Source organism: Panthera leo, chromosome A2 (assembly GCF_018350215.1).
Source record: "Panthera leo isolate Ple1 chromosome A2, P.leo_Ple1_pat1.1, whole genome shotgun sequence".
NCBI classification, from domain to species: Eukaryota; Metazoa; Chordata; class Mammalia; order Carnivora; family Felidae; genus Panthera; species Panthera leo.
The window spans coordinates 42,186,341-42,203,567 of NC_056680.1; positions in this window are offsets into that span (position 1 = coordinate 42,186,341).

The following is a 17,227-nucleotide window of genomic DNA, read 5'->3' on the forward strand; positions in this document are numbered from 1 at the left end:
CTGATAAAATCCTCAGGTTTTATAAAGTGTACCCTGGGATAGTGTGCTAACATAGCAGATTATTCAGTCTTCGAATTTGAACTAGAACTTATTCCTGAAGTTCACTGCACAGGGTAGTCTGTTTCTCAGTTTTTCCTTGCCAAGTGACACGACCTTGAATTGTTCCCAGCTCCAGGTTTGCAAATAAAAAGCACTAGCTGATACCCAATGAACTCTGCAGTGGTAGACTATAAGATAGCTTTTTGAAAATTCAAAGGGTGGTTCTTAACATTTTATCTGACATTAAAGGAGGCATGCCACAATCTGAAATAGACCTTTTGGTCTTTAAACAGTAGCTATGAAAAAAGATATACACATCATCCCTACCAACTTAGCAAAATGTGTTTCTGTTTTGATATATGGTGGTCCTTTCTGCGGTTGTATTTCACATGGACTGTAGCAATATCACCAGGATATTTTTTTAATGTGTTCATTAATTTTCTTTATAACTAATGCTGTTTCTGGGCTCATATTTTGAATTTAAGGTAGAATACTAAAGAAATTTATTTTTCTTATAATGTAACTTCAAATGCATTTGTACATAGCCTGGAGTTGGAATGACAAATTACAAGTCAGAATTACAAATTGCAAACTAGGAGGACAATATTAAAGATTTATTTAAATATATGAGATATAAAGAATGCTGTTAGTTTGAGGTGTGTTTTTTTTCTGAATTAAATTAAGTAAATTCTATCCATGTCCTATTTTTAATTTTTTTTCAATGTTTATTTATTTTTGACATAGAGAGAGAGAGAGAGCAGGGGAGAGGCAGAGAGAGAGGGAGACACAGCATCCAAGGCAGGGTCCAGGTTCTGAGCTGTCAGCACAGAGCCCGATGCAGGGCTTGAACCCATGAACTGTGAGATCATGACCTGAGCCAAAGTTGGAAACTAAACCAAATGAGCCACCCAGGTGCCCCATCCATGTCCTATTTTATTCAGGAATTAGAGCCATCACTAACAGAGCATCATAGAGTCTGATATCCTGGATCAAATGCAGGCTCAGTAATTTTGTAGCTATGTTACCTTGTATGAATTAAATATTTTATCTCAGCCTCAGCTACTTCTTCAAGATAATGTGCGAAATGTAAGTATCTGCCACCTTGATTAATTGTGTACTGCATATAATAGGTTTTCAATACTATGATTGTTTTATTGTTGTTTTTATTTCTATTGCATGCAATTTCATCCTATGTTACCCTTCATGTGTCCTTTGTTCCTACCCATTTTCTTATAATTCTGCATGTTTTATTTGTCACCCCCCACCTATCTGTTTAACTCCTTAAATGTAGAGTATAAATTATATTCCTAATTTTGTATGCCTTTCTTGCAATATCTTGGTTATGACAGTCAATGATAATTTATTAAATTCAAGTTTAGCCATTGAAATTTAGATTTGGATCATGACCTGATTCAATTGTTAACTTGTAAAGGATTGGTAGTTTTAGCACATTTCCCTCTCTTCTTTGGAGAATACTGAACATTTTCCCTGGTCGTAAGGGTGGAATTTGAACTGGGCTGGACCTGTTATATAAAATCTTCCTTAGCTATAGATTCTGTCAGGAATTTAGGCAAACAAGATCAGTTAGAGATTTTCCAAATTTTCTCATGGACTTAGCAAAAAATATTTTTCTTCCTGGGATGCCTGGGTGGCTCAGTGGGTTGAATGTCTAACTCTTGATTTTGGCTCAGGTGATGATTTCACCATTCATGGGATTAAGCCCTGCTTTGGGCTCTGTGCTGACAGCACGGAGCCTTCTTGGGATTCTCTCTCTCATTCTCTCTCTGCCCCTCCCCTACTCACGTGTGCACTCCCTCTTTCTCTCCCTCAAAATAAATATTTAAAAATTTTTTTTTCTTCCCTTATCTGTAAAATATGAAGAATAATATACCTCTTCATAAAATTCTTTTGATTACTACATGAATATTAAACAACCTAAAAATGACTTGGCATAAAGTAAGTTCTCAGTAAATGTAGCTGATCACCAGCTATCATTATTATTACCATTATTGGTATCACTTTGTTCCAGGATTGCCAAGAGAATAGGTTCTGCATCGGTAGCTTCAGAGACCACCTTGCTCATCACACAGGGAATGACTGAACAAAAAAGTAAAGCCAAGCAGAAGAAATTCTTAGGGATGAAGAAGGAGAAAGTGGCCAAAGCTTACTAAGTGAGTCCATATATCCAACCATACCTGACTGCCAGGATACTCTACTGGAATTCTGAAATAAATGAGCCAATAAGTTTCCTTTAAAAAAATAATATGAGCTTTGGATTTTCTCACTGTCATCAAAAGAATATTAAATGATATTTTCACTAAGCCATGTAGCCATCAAATGAGCAATTTTCCAGCAAATTTGATTAATTTGAAAGACAAACTTGATATTCAAGACTGGATCTCTCTCTCTCTCTCTCTCTGTCTCTGTCTGTCTGTCTCTCTCTCTCTCTCTCACACACACATGCATACAGGTAAGATTTCTTTTGCCTGAATTATCCACATAATTTATTCAGTTAAATACTTGACTCGATCTGCATAGCCATAATGAATTAATAATGGAAGTGATGCTGAGATAGAAGAAACTTTAAGATCATTACTATTGTTCCACCTAATTAAGAGACCCTGAATGACCAATGAAGGTCTGCAGTTAGTATCATCATGATTTGATATTCTGGATATTCACATTCAGTGTAAACAAAGGAAATGTAAGCTCCTTAAAAACAAAAACAAAATATGGGACTTAGAAAGATAAAGAATTACTATCCTGGGGTGCCTGGCTGGTTCAGTCAGTAGAGAAGGAGACTCTTGATCTCAGGGTCGTAGGATCCTGAACTCAAGCCCCACATTGATCATGAAGTCTACTGAAAAAAAAAAATTACAAGCCTTAAGCATGGCTTAAGATCTAAGCATGTGGAGCACTCTCAACAATAGCTAAGTTATGGAAAGAGCCTAAATGTCCATCAACCGATGAATGGATAAAGAAATTGTGGTTTATATACACAATGGAATACTATGTGGCAATGAGAAAGAATGAAATATGACCTTTTGTAGCAACATGGGTGGAATTGGCAAGTGTTATGCTAAGTGAAATAAGTCATACAGAGAAGGACAGATTCCATATGTTTTCACTCCTATGTGGATCCTGAGAAACTTAACAGAAGACCATGGGGGAGGGTAAGAAAAAAAAATGGTTACAGAGGGAGGGAACCAAAACATAAAAGACTCCTAAAAACTGAGAACAAACTGAGGGTTTATGGGCGGTGGGAGGGAGGGGTGGGTGGGTGATGGATATTGAGGGCACCTTTTGGGATGAGCACTGGGTGTTGTATGGAAACCAATTTGACAATAAATTTCATTAAAAAAAATCTAAGCATGAGGAAGTAAGTGGTCTTGGGGCATAAAATGGAGATTTGTGTCTTCTGCATTGTGCATAACTTGGATCATTAAACAACTAAAAATAAACCTTCATTTTTCCTTTGGTTACTTGGAAACTTCATAATAAAATAAGCTCAAGTAAGCTATATTTCAGAAGCTTACTAAGTGAACAATTTTCTTAATTTCTACATGATTGTTACTGTATTTTATTTTATTATTATTTTTTAAATGTTTATTTTCAGAGACAGCATAAGCAGGAGAGGGGCAAAGAGAGGGAGACAGAATATCCCAAGCAGGCTCTGCACTGATGGTCAGAGCTCTGCAGAGCCTGACGCAGGGCTCAATCCCACAAGCCATGAGATGGTAACCTGAGCAAAATCAAGAGTCAGACACTTAACCGACTGAGCCACCCAGGTGTCCATGAATGTCACTATATTTTAATTTGAATTTATGTTAGATTTATGGCCAATCAGGGTAAAAATAGGTGATTTGCCATTAGTTAATTTTCATGTTACAATTCCCATGTTTTTGATTAGCATTCATAAACCTTATGAATTTTTAATTCAAAGCTAATTTTACCAGATAAAGATCTTTAAATAGGAATATTTCTATTCTGTACCTTTTCGCAATAATAATATTTTACTCATACATATTCATGTAATGCTAAAAATTTTTGCCAAACATTTCTCTATATAATACTTGGCCATAGTCTGTAATCTGCTACAATAATAATCTGTAATAGCTGATACTATAAATAAGTTAATACTTCTCAGAACGTATTAGCTAATTTTTCTCCAGAATTATAAAGGATTATGTTATAAGCTGACATATCATGAAGTAAATAAATATCTATTTTTCCTAGTGATTCATATATATGTATATATATATATATATATATATATATATATACATACATATATATATGCCTAAATGATTTGAAAGGTGGTATGAAATATCACCTTGAATTAATTCTTCACATAGTCACAAATCAGCATGAATAATGCTTCCAATTATTTGTGAAAAACTAGTCTGCATTTAGCTTGTGGATGCCAGGCTAGCACATTTCCCAAAACATGTGGAAGCTTTTGTTTTTCACTGCTCGCTTCCACTGATTCCCCTCTGTCTCCGTTTTATGCTGTTCTTACTCATTTCTGCTTTTTTTCCTCAGATTGGCTCTCTCTCTTTTTCTCTCATGCTATATCATTTTCTCTTAAGACAGTTGGTGGCATTTGAAGATGGGATTTAACTATTAGCACAATCTTGCCTTTGCATGGCCGCCTTTCCCCCAAGGAACTGGCTTTCCTTTGAAATTGGCTTTAGATCTGACAAGGTTTCTGCAGTTTCACATTACCGCTAGCCCAATAGAGAAAATGAAGCCAAGAAATTTGATCAGGTTATCCTAGGGCAAAAGAAAAGGTTGGTTTGGGGAAATGCTTAATTTCCATGATCCAGCAGGGATTTATAAGCTGATTCTCCTGAGGAAAACAGAATCTGGTTTTCCATTTATCTACCCAGCTTTTCCGAATTACCAGCTCTAGGTGGTTTTAAAGATAAGGAATTGGAATGGATTCTGAATGTCGAATTCAATGTTTGATATGAGGTTATCTTAAAACATAGGTCAGAGCAGCAAGCCCCCCACACCTCACCACTCCCCACCTCAGCTACCACACCAATTTGTATCTTTCTAAGGTCTTTAGTAGATTTCCTCTTGAAAAATCTTGGAAGAAACTTAAATGCTTCAGAGTAAGAGAGTATGTTAACCAAAGGTCAAGAAGCAGACAGTAGGTTAATTGAGAAAGGATTTTCAAAATTTTATATTATTTCTATCTTGTATCTTTTAATTTGTCTTGTTTCATAAGGAGAATGTTGAACAACAGGCTGTTTCTTTAAGCAATAAGGAGAAAATAAATCTGGCACCTTTCCTTACATCATTAAGCATAAGATGAACTAATATGCATAGACTCTTGGGGGCTGTTACTGCCTCTGAAAATGATCAACATTCACCGCCATGATTTTTCTGCTCTGTGTTTTTTAATATTATATATGTGATGAGTAATAGATTCAAGAGTAAATAATTTAATTTTGTAAAGGAATTAGATGTGTTGTGTCTGTTGTCCAGAATTCTTATGACCTTTTAATACAAATTTGAGTTACATGTGGAAAATTGGAAGCAATAGCTCTTTCTTCATTTTCACAGAACCAATTTAAATTTGTCATTCTTGTGTCCTCAATGCAGCAAAGAAGCTTGCCTTTTGCATTACTCAGACTATAAAGGCCAATGTGGGGGTGTCACACCAAATGCAGGTGAAGAGGAGAATGCTAATTAAGAACCATCATTCAATGTCATTTCCACATTAGATTAAGAAAAATCCATTAGAACACTCTATCTTATTTTTCTGGAGAGGTCATGATCCAAGCTACCAACCCCATCAAAACAAACAGTCATAATCACTCTTTATCCACTTCGCCACCATTCAAGCTAAATTTAGGTCTCATTTGCTTTAGCTAACATGTTTTCTAAATGCATTGTAATCATTTCTTCATTTTCAAGAACTTACTAGAGCAGTCCCATACATCTTTGCCCACAAGCATTTTTGTCAAACTAAGGCAGTTCATTGGAAATGTGAGCATTTTCTCTTTGGGCCCAGAGACTAATTTTCCTTCTATGGACTGCCCAGAATATACCTGAGGAAAAGAAGTTTTATGGATGGAGTCTTTAGCCCTTGTTAACTTGCTGAGAAACCATGGAAAAGGGGAGATTCAACTCCATTCATGCAGATATGTTTGTTGTTTCAACTAAATAAACAAATTTAGACAACCATTTTCATTTCTTTTGTTACTGTATTGATCATAAAATTAGTCTTCCAACAGAGCCAATCCCTTAAGTACATGGTCAGCACCTCATTTTCTGAGCTCAGAAAATATATTACTAATTAATGATCCAGACTTAATAGTAATATTGATTTAGAAATAATGCTGTTTCTACCCAAGTAAAGTGAAGTTCAGAGAACAAACAATTAAAAGGATAATTTAGAAAGGAGGATTATTTGAATATTGTGTGCTAAATATTGGTATGAATTATTCAGATGACTACCTCTGTTATTTACTTTACCTGGTATAGATATGGTTTAAGTCATGGCATTAAAATGAATGGTCAGGATTTTTACAATGAATAAATCAATGTATAATGTTTCAGATACTTAGTTTAGGCAACTTCAGGTGCCTGTTTATAGGCATTATGTATATAGTTTAGTAATTATATATATTCATCCTAATATGTATATGTGTGTGTGTGTGTGTGTGTGTGTGTGTGTGTGTGTGTGTATTTTTTCAAACAAACCTGAATAAGTCATGTATATAATTGGTGGCTATAGTATTTTATTTAATCTGTTCACTCTGTAAAAAAAGCAGAACATATTTTGACAGTCATGTATGTCTGACATCCTATGCAAGAGGAGAGAAATGATCAAGAATGAAATACATAAGAGTAAAACTATAACATGAACTTCACTTCTGGGTAATTTTTCCTTTCCTTTTTTTTTTCAGTAAATGGATATTCATTATATGTGAGCGTGATAGTCTTCCTGGATAAAGGTGGTAATAGTCACCATTTCTCCATCTGATTTGCGCATTATTTTGTGTAGTAGGCACATATGCAACACACAAGAGCTGGTAGACACTATGTGTATTACCAAGGTGACCTTTGATTCTGTCATCAATCAAAAATGAGCTGTACGCTGACAACATGGCAAAGACCAAAGTGAAACTGTATCATATACTATCTGTGAGTGGCTGGCAGAATTGATGTGCTTCCGTTTTGTGAAATGGCTTTGACTACATCCACCAAGTCCATAAGTGAGATGTTCACAGAGAGACAAACTTCTGTGCAAACATTCAGAGGTTATATATTATATGTTTAAAATCCCTAGAATCAGCAGACACAGATTTAAGTGCATGCTTTTCCGCTTTTTGACTGTTGTCTTTGAGGAAGATATTCAACTGTATAAGAATTTGTTTTTTGCATCTGTAAAATGATGGAAATATTTGTAGATATCAAGGATGAATTTGAAGATGAAATAGGTAATATATGTCAAGCATTTATCACAGTACCTAACGTAAAGGTATTACAATAATAATACGAAATAGACTACAACTAGTGTAAACGAAACCCAAGTTGCTGTGGAAGTTCAGAGAGGAATTTCTGTGGAACACCTTGGGAGATCAGAAGCATTCTAGTGGAGAGTTAAAAGGTACACTGACTTAAGATTAATCAAGATGACAGCACAGGTGTTTCAGGAGCAGTGAGTGGAGAAATTAAATGCTGAGTGAGTGTTAGGAAAAACCAGATGTGATTTGGGGGACTAAATGTGGTCAAATTTGAATGAAAACAAGTGTAAGGATGGAAGACTAGAAACATTAGTTTGAAATGCAATCTTCCGGGCTCTTGAATGACAGGCCTAAAGGTGTGATATTTATTTTACAGGACAGTTGAAAGACTTTGTTGATTTTTGAAAATTTGGTGGAATGGATTGGAGGTGGAGATACAAGAGGATAATTTAGAAGATAGTTACTAAAGTCCAGACCAATAGAATTACGTTGTGGAGGACTAGGTGGTGGTAGAAATGGAGATAAAGTGACAGAAATGAAAGATAATTCTGGAATAAATGTAATCAGACTTGGCAAATACATGAGGTGATGCAAAGGAAAGTATCAAGGGTCAAAGATTGGATGATTCTTTGTGCTGGTTATGGGCTGAATTTATATTTTGAAGCTTTAACCCCACTACCACAGGATGTGACTATATTTGGAGAGTGGGCCTTTAAATAAGTTTAACATTAGATTAAAATGAGGCCACTACAGTGGACCCCATCCAATTTGACTAGTGTCCTTGTAAGAAGAGGAAAGTTGGCTACACAGAGACACCAGGAATTCACGCTCGTGCACACACACACACACACACACGCACAGAAGATTGATCAGGTGAGAATCCAGCAACAAGGCAGCCGTCTGCAAGCCAAGGAGAGAGGCCTCAGAAGAAACCAAACTCTCAACATATTGATCTTGGACTTCCAGCATCCGGAACTGTGAGACAACACATTTCTGTTGTTTAAACTGCCCAGTCTGTGGTGTTTTGTTATGGCAGCCTGAGCAAACTAATACAATGTCACTCACAGAAATAGAGAAGATAGTACAGCATATTTGGATAGACGTAGACAATTAGTATAAGCAAGGTCATGTCGACATGGCTCATGCTTTGTATATTAAATTTAATGACTGCCTTCTTATGATCTGATGGTTATATTATAACGGTTAAAATATGATGCTCTCGGGGTGCATGGGTGGCTCAGTTGGTTAAGCATCTGACTTCGGCTCAGGTCATGATCTCATGGCTTGTGAGTTCGAGCCCTGTATCAGGCTCTGTGCTGACAGCTCAGAGGCTGTAGCCTGCTTCAGATTCTGTGTCCCTCTCTTGCTTTGCCCCTCCCCTGCTCATGCTCTGTCTCTCCTCTCTCTCTGTCACTCTTTCAAGAATAAGTTTAAAAAATGTTTTTAATATGGTGTTAATCATTTTATTTTGAGAAGAATGCTTATCTTATAGACTACATAACTATTTCATATTTTTGTATACATTTCATAGATAAAATATATATTTGTAGAAATGTATTTAAATACATAAAAATATTTAAATAAATATTGTAGAAGTATTATACTTTATATATTTTATATTTTTATAGTAATTATATAATTAATTTTTATAGTAATTATATATAATAAGAGTGCAGCCCCTTCACTCTTAAAGCTTTGCCATTTTCTCCTTTCCTTCCAGTCACATGGGTAGGAAGAGAGGAACTTGAAAGCTTGTTTTATGGCCATCCGTGGAAGTGGTGGTACATATTTCTTCCTCCAATATTCCAATGGCCAGAACTCAGTTACATGATTCCACCCAGATGCAAGGGATCCTAGGAAATCTGGTCAACCTGTGTGCCCAGGAACAAGAGGAGAATGGAATGCTAACATTGGTAGTCTCTGCCTTATGGCCTACCAAATTTTTAGTTTTCACAGTTACGTACAGTGGGGAGAGGAAAAAAGTAACGAATCTGATATAGGATACGTTTCTATCAGGATAATTCAGAAGACCACCTGGACTTGGGGATTTACTCTTAACAATATAAACATTTGCTGGCAACCTCAAAACTCTAGGACAGGAGTTGAGAAACTTTTTCTGTATGAAGCCAGATTGCAAATATTTCAGGCATTGAGTGCTGTATGGTTTCTGTTGAAACGACTCAAATCTGTCACTGTAGCATTAAAGCATGCATAGAAAATATGCTAACACTGTAAATGAATGTGCATGACTGTGTTCCAATAAACCTTTATTTACAAAACAAGTAGCAGACCAGATTTGGCCTGAGGCCATCAAGGTTTATGAGTCTTTCATACAGTATATTAGGTAATCTGTCATTTTGCAAGAATTTTAGTCTTATGCTCAGCAGCTAACTGTGCAGAAGCAGTGAGCCTAGGTGATTGCCCAGCAGTAACGTCAAAATAAGTTTTGCTGTGCTCTCATTTACTTGGGCAAAGTTCATGGATTATCGTCTGTACAGTAATAAGAACAAAGTTACTTTGTGAAAAGTGGCCTCTATCTCAAAGGTGACTACTTGAACTGGTTATAAAAGTAAAGTGAAAGAGACAGGCCTAAGACAGTGACGGAATACAGCTAGAAGATGTGATATTTAATTACTCTTACGTTGATTTATCTTAGAGGAAGGGCTGTTCTTTCTTGATTTCAGTATTTCTTCAATCTCCAAGAATCTTTCATTCTTGTTTTTAGCTATCATCTCTACTTGGTCCATCTCTACTGGCCTATCTCCTTCATATTGTAAATGCCATCTGGGGGTATTGCTGTCTCTTCCAGTACAGTCTTCAGATCTGCCAAATTGTATACTGAAGCATGTGTGAATCAGATCCAAGTTCCAGTCTCTAATCTTTCACTCTCTAGCCATATGTCTTAGCATTTCACTTTGCCTCCCAGAGGCCCGGTTTCTTCATCCTTAAAGTTGGAATAATCACAGTGTCAAACTCAGGGACTTTTTGTTTTTGTGTAGATTAAATGAGCTAATCTACATAGATTATCAAATACACTTTTTGGTACCTGATAAGAGTTTGAAAATAGTTGATTAATATTTTAATTTTCTTTAAGAAACCCATCTATAACACAATATGATTTCTTTTTTTTTTTTAATTTTTTTTTTTAACATTTATTTATTTTTGAGACAGAGAGAGACAGAGCATGAACAGGGGAGGGTCAGAGAGAGGGAGACACAGAATCTGAAACAGGCTCCAGGCTCTGAGCTGTCAGCACAGAGCCCGACGCGGGGCTCGAACTCACAGCCCTCACGGACTGTGAGATCATGACCTGAGCTGAAGTCGGTCGCCTAACCGACTGAGCCACCCAGGCGCCCCAACACAATATGATTTCTAAAACTATAATTCTGCCAACGTTTCACCAAAGTCAACAATTGCTTTTTTGGTGGTGGTGGGGTGGTCCTAAAGCCTTTTATTCTTTTTTGTTTTAATGTTTATTTATTTTTGAGAGAGAGAGAGAAAGAGCGTGTATGCAGTAATGGGGGAGGGGCAGAGAGAGAGGGACACAATCCATCAGAAGATCAGAAGCAGGCTCTACACTGACAGCAGAGAGCCAGATGTGGGGCTCAAACTCATGAACCATGAGATCATGACCTGAGCCAAAGTTGGACTCTTAACTAACTGAGCCACCTAGATGCCCCTCATTTGATACTGTTAAACATAATTTTTTCACATACTTTTCTGCTATAATGTTCGTGGCATTGTACTTTTCTGCTTATCTCTTACTTTTTGATACTTTACTATTCATATAATTTGATATTTGATAGTTTTCTTTCTCTGACTTAAAAAAAATTTTTTTTATGTTTATTTATTTTGAGAGACAGAGCAGAGGAGAGGCAGAGAGACAGGGAGAGAGAGAATCCCAGGCAGGCTCTGTGCTGTTAGGGCGGAGCCTGATGGGGGGCTGGAACCCACAAACTGTGAGATCATGACCTGAGCCGAAACCAAGAGTTAGACACTTAATTGACTGAGCCACTCAGGTGTCCCTTCTTTCTCTGACTCTTAAAATATGAGGGTAGACATGGCTTCTTCTCCCCATGCTCCCCACCCTTGAGGATCCTATCATAGCAGCAACTCTCAACAAACCCCAGAAACACATAAAACAAAGTCCTTAATTTCAATGCTCTAAAAGCCCACCTTTGCAATGTTATGAATATCTGCTCTTTCTATGAGTACACTTCAGCCATATCACAGTACATCCAAACCGATCACATGGTCTGGAACTTGACTCATGTTCCTTACTTGCCATCATCGTGTCAGTCTCCCAGGCTTCAAATTCTGTCATTTTCTACTCTCCTGCTTCTTCTTCTTTCATATTTATTCATTTCTCCAATACTGCTCTTCCCTCAAAGTATCCTTTCTTCCCCATCTCCTTTGGAAAAATCTCAGATCTTATCCTTGAATTAATTTGTGCCCTCAGTGTCTCTCCATTTCTTCTTCCATCTATCTATCCAGGCATTTATTCAACTACTATTAAGACCCTACTATGGCACCAAGTAGTCTCTGATCTTTGCTCTGAGACATACACAAAACATCAGTCCACTCCTAGCTTTTTAGAATGTACATTCTCTTAGGGGACACTAAGACAATAGTCATGTTCATATACTACGGAATCAAACTGCCTTACGTCAGAATCTTGGATCCATCCCTTCCTGTAACTTTAGACAATTTACTTAATCTCTCTGTGACTCACTTTCTCATCTGTAAAATGTGGATGATAATAGTACATACTTGATAGATGCTTTGTGAATATTAATTAGGTGGTGGTACATGTAAGCCTTAACATTGTGCAAAACCTTTAATAAACCCTCAATAAATGTTAGCGTTTATTATTGTCACTATTTTTATTAATAAAAACTGAAGGGAAAGTTGCTGTAACAAGGCTTCACATGTTAAGAGCCAAGATGAGTCATCTAGAGTTATAGTGATTCAGGGAAACTGGGCTTTTCTAGAGCCAGACTACTGAATATCCATCCCAATGCAAACACAGGCCTGGTGTTTGTGAGTTTTGCTGGTAAAACTGATTATGATAGGTGATGGCCCTCTAATAGTAAGCCAAGAGATGTGTCTTTCTCCTGTTCACAATGTGCAGACATTGTAGCTTTTTGAATAAGGAAATAAGTAATATGCTAGACTCAGTGTTTTGTTTTTTTATTTTTTTTTAACGTTTATTTATTTTTGAGACAGAGAGAGACAGAGCATGAACAGGGGAGGAGCAGAGAGAGAGGGAGACACAGAATCCGAAACAGGCTCCAGGCTCTGAGCTGTCAGCACAGAGCCCGACGCGGGGCTTGAACTCACAGACCGTGAGATCATGACCTGAGCCGAAGTTGGACGCTCAACGGACCAAGCCACCCAGGCGCCCGCTAGACTCAGGTTTTAAAACACCTTTAAGTCTTATGATGATCTTATTCACGTATCCATGTCAAACCTGACATCTGTTAAGGCCAATTATATAATTTTCCCCATTTATATATTACACGGTCCCAAGTGGAATAAGAATGAACTATGTCTTATTTCAGGGTTCTTTTTTTTTTTTTTTGATGTATAATAAGTATTCAGAAAATACTTGATCATTTTTTGAAATATAGCTTTTGTTATCAAAGCGAATGATTTAGGAATGTTTGGATCACTTCATTTTATGAAGATGTATTCATTTTGCCACTTTATTCCATCCTTACATTCTGCACCATTAAATCAAGGCTAATTAATTGTTTAAAATGCATGTGGTGCTGTGTTATGAGACAGCAAGGCTACAGGTAACAGCTAACTCATCTCCACTACCATAGAGTTAAGTACAAAATCAACTGATTACGATTCTGAGATACAGTTTTCATGATGATTAAGAACTCGATTATTCTCCTGGATTTTGCTTATATATGAACATCACTACTGTGATTTCCATTGTGAGAATACATCATTTACTTTACGTGGAAACATCTTATTTGGCTCTCCTTTGATGGTTTTGTTGTTTTGATCATATACTATGATTATAAAGGCCAAGGAGCCATTTAAACTTGTTTACCTCTCAGAATGAATATTTGATTCATAACTTGGGTAGCTACTAAGCCACATCCATATTTACACTGGGCCCTAATGAAATGGCCGTTTGCAAGAATTGGACTGTAACTGCACTGATGCATGAGGGACAACAAATCTGCTTTACAGGTTACAATTTACTGGTATGATTTGCATGTGCCAGTGATAGGAAAGACCCCTTTGTCTTTGGAGGCTTGGCATTGGCCTGGCAGAATAGTAAGGATCCCGCTGCCTGTTTATTCTTTACTCAGAGCAGGATGTACCCCTTCTATTCATTTTCTGAGCATCCTGCAAGCAGTACTGTTATCAGAGCTACAGTTGAGATGAAAGGGATCCCTATTATGGACCGTACTGAAAATCTCCACAGGACACCACTCTGGTTGGATTAGGCTGTTATGAAGGCATTGAATCTCTCCAACTTTAGACACAGAAGGGAACTCTTGCTTCTGTATTGTATTCAAGGTGGTCTTGTCTATTCTCTTCCTTACTGCTTTCACCACTGAGGGCGTTTTAAAACAAAGTCAAGTTCCATTTATTCTAAATATTGGAAAATTAATTATACTGGTTCGAGGAGAGATGCCATGCTTCATGTTTATCGTATGCAGATTCTGTACATGTGTATATATGTATGTCCATATGTGTGTATGTATTAGATGATGACTCAGGTGGAATTACAGGCTGTCCCTTTCTCCTAAGATAATTTATGTGAACAATGGTATCATTAATACAATTTCACCTGATTCTTCACTTGCAGGTTTCAAGAAATGCTTGCAAAGTGTGAGGTTCACAAAATTCACCTGGTTGGCAACTGCATGTGTGTGTGTATTTTCCAATTCCCATTTAAACTCTTAATGACCTTTTTAAAGTTTACTTTAGCATTTTGATCCCAGAAAAGCGCATGTTTTTATTGATAGGGCTATTTATTACCCAAGGAATGTGAAATAAAGGTATAAAAATTTGTCTTCTGGATGGAGCATTCTTTAGCATGCATAATGAGATTCCTCCCCCCCCCCCCAACCTTTTCTCTCTCTCCATTACATCTGTTTACTTAGAGAAGTAATGCTTGCTCATATTTTAGGCTTGTTATTTTTATGACTTTATTATGCACTTTTCTTACTTTAATATGCACCACAGTTGCCCCATTTAACAACACTTTCTGTATCCTTTTACTGAAGTTCAATCTCTTGGGAATCAAGAGCAAAAACAAAGTCATCCATCTTCAACAAATATACAAGATTACTCCTAATGATAGTAGTAAGTACAAAATTGGTGATGCTCTCCACGAGTAGAATTCCATTTAACTACCAATTTCCAAGGAGGCCAAGGATATGAACATAACAACCATTTCAGAGAACGTATTGTATTTTCCTTCTTTGAGATAATTCTGACAAAGGGGTGTTTCACCTTACATCTTAGATCACATGATGGTGAGAAAACTCTATAGCTTAAAGGATAGGAGTTTATTACGGTAAGTATAAAATAGAACAAAACACTTGGGCTTCTACAGCATTTTACGGGAAAATCTCTTCTGACCCTTCTAGAAACAGTCCCTTTGGTAAAGTCCCCATTTTATGTTGGTTTGCTCTGTCATGGGTGTAGAGTTATAGCTTGAATAAATTCTTCTTGAGGGTATGAAGGTTGGCATGGGAATGCCTTTCTTTCCTAGATCTTATAATGGATGTGTGTAATTCGTCAAGTGTGGAACATATGCCTTGCTTTATTCACAAACTTTTAGAGAAGTTAATTGCCAGCCATCACCTTCAAAATCTGGCACCAGATTTTGATATTTAAATCAGTTGAGTAAGAATTAGTCAGTATTTAAAGCTTTGCAATTTCTTCCTAGTAAATACATTAATTTATTATAAAAATGAAATTTATTTCAATAGCATTTTAAGTTTTTTAAAACTTAGTATTACGCTTCATTAAATATCTTGGTAAGCATTTTAGGTTTTCACTGTATCTACATTTCAGAGTAGATTGTGAATTAAAGACATAAGTAGGCTGCCAGATAATATTAGTTTGTAAAAATTTTATTTACGTTTTATTTGAGTAGCATTTAATGGAAAAATGTTTTCTGTATGTTCATTAGATTTGTGGTACTTTTATGTGTAGAAAAAAAGCATACTATCCTCCATGTGTTTACTTCATAGAGAAAAAAGTTTAGAACTACAAAACAAACTTACTTTTATTTATTCCATCTTGTCCTCCCTTTTAACTGGATTGTTGGCACTTGTCAATGCCTTGAAAACACAAAAATGCATTGTGCATTCTCCTTTTACGACTTCTGGTTATTAGGTCTTCATGAAGACTTAAAAATAGCATCTTTCTTTCTCTAAGACACAAATAGCATCTTTCTTCCATTCCTGATATTCAACTGTTGCATAAAAGAACAGATATATGATATTGGATGAAATATCAAAAGGGAGACCTTTTCTTGGTTCATAATTGTTTCTGGTACTCTTATAATCATCAGTCTAATTTTGAGAATCAAAACTGAACTGCCCTCAAATGTGTTTTTCACTGGATAAAGCAAACATGTTTGATGTACAAGAGTTATTGTTAATTACTTTGTGTGTAAGGTATTTATCAATTAATCAGTCTTAGATTTTTCCACCAAAACCAGTTTTCTTCTGGGCATGCATAATAGAAAAACACATTATTCAGGGCAGAGAGTTTTGTACTTCCTCTTAAACAATTCATTCAAAGTTAGATAAATTTTAAGTTCTTTTATTTTTAAGTGAACTGGCTGTATTTATTCCACTTTGCTTTTTCAGATGCAAATGGTTAAGTGTTCTGCATTCTAATCAGTAAAGAACCCGGTGACTAAATCATAATTTAATGATCTCTTCCTAGAGTGGTAATGATGCAAAATTTAGATCTGAAAAGAGAATTCTCATTTTTATCTAATTGGGCTGATCTTTCGGCAAAATCTCTGCAGGCTTCTATAGTTGTGCTAATAATAAAACACTGGGTGAAGCTGACATAATGAAAGATGCTATATTTTACTCAGGAGTACAGATAATTAAAACGTATCTTCATATAAGAAATGACATTTTTGTGCATGTGATAATGTTCATTTTTTATTGAATTAGGGGAATTGTCAGTTTTACTAGATGTAAGAAGTAGGCGTTTTTGGTTTAAATGGTCTTATACACTTTGAGTAAATCGAAAGAAAAATAATCTTTTATGTTTACCTAGCTATGTACCATTTCCAGTGTTCTTTATTTCTCTCTAAAGATCTGAGTTTCATCTGGTATCATTTCCCCTCAGCTTTAAGAACTACTTTCAGCATTTTTTGGACTGCAGCTCTGATGGCTATAACCCTCTTTAGTTTCCTTTATTTGGAACTATGTTTATTTTGCCTTCATAATTGAAGAATATTGTCACTGAATCCAGAATTCTAGGTTGATTTCTTTTTTTGCTTCAGCACTTTAAACTTGCTCTTTACCTGTATGTAATGTGCTGCTTTTCTCTGTCTTCTTCCCAGGTTTTATTTTTATCTTTGCTTTTTTGAAAACTTGATTATTACGCCCTTAAGTGGGACTCTCTTTGCATTTATCCTGCTCAAAGTTTACAGAGATCCTTGAATGTATAAGTTCCTGGCTTTCACCACATTTGGTAAAAATTTC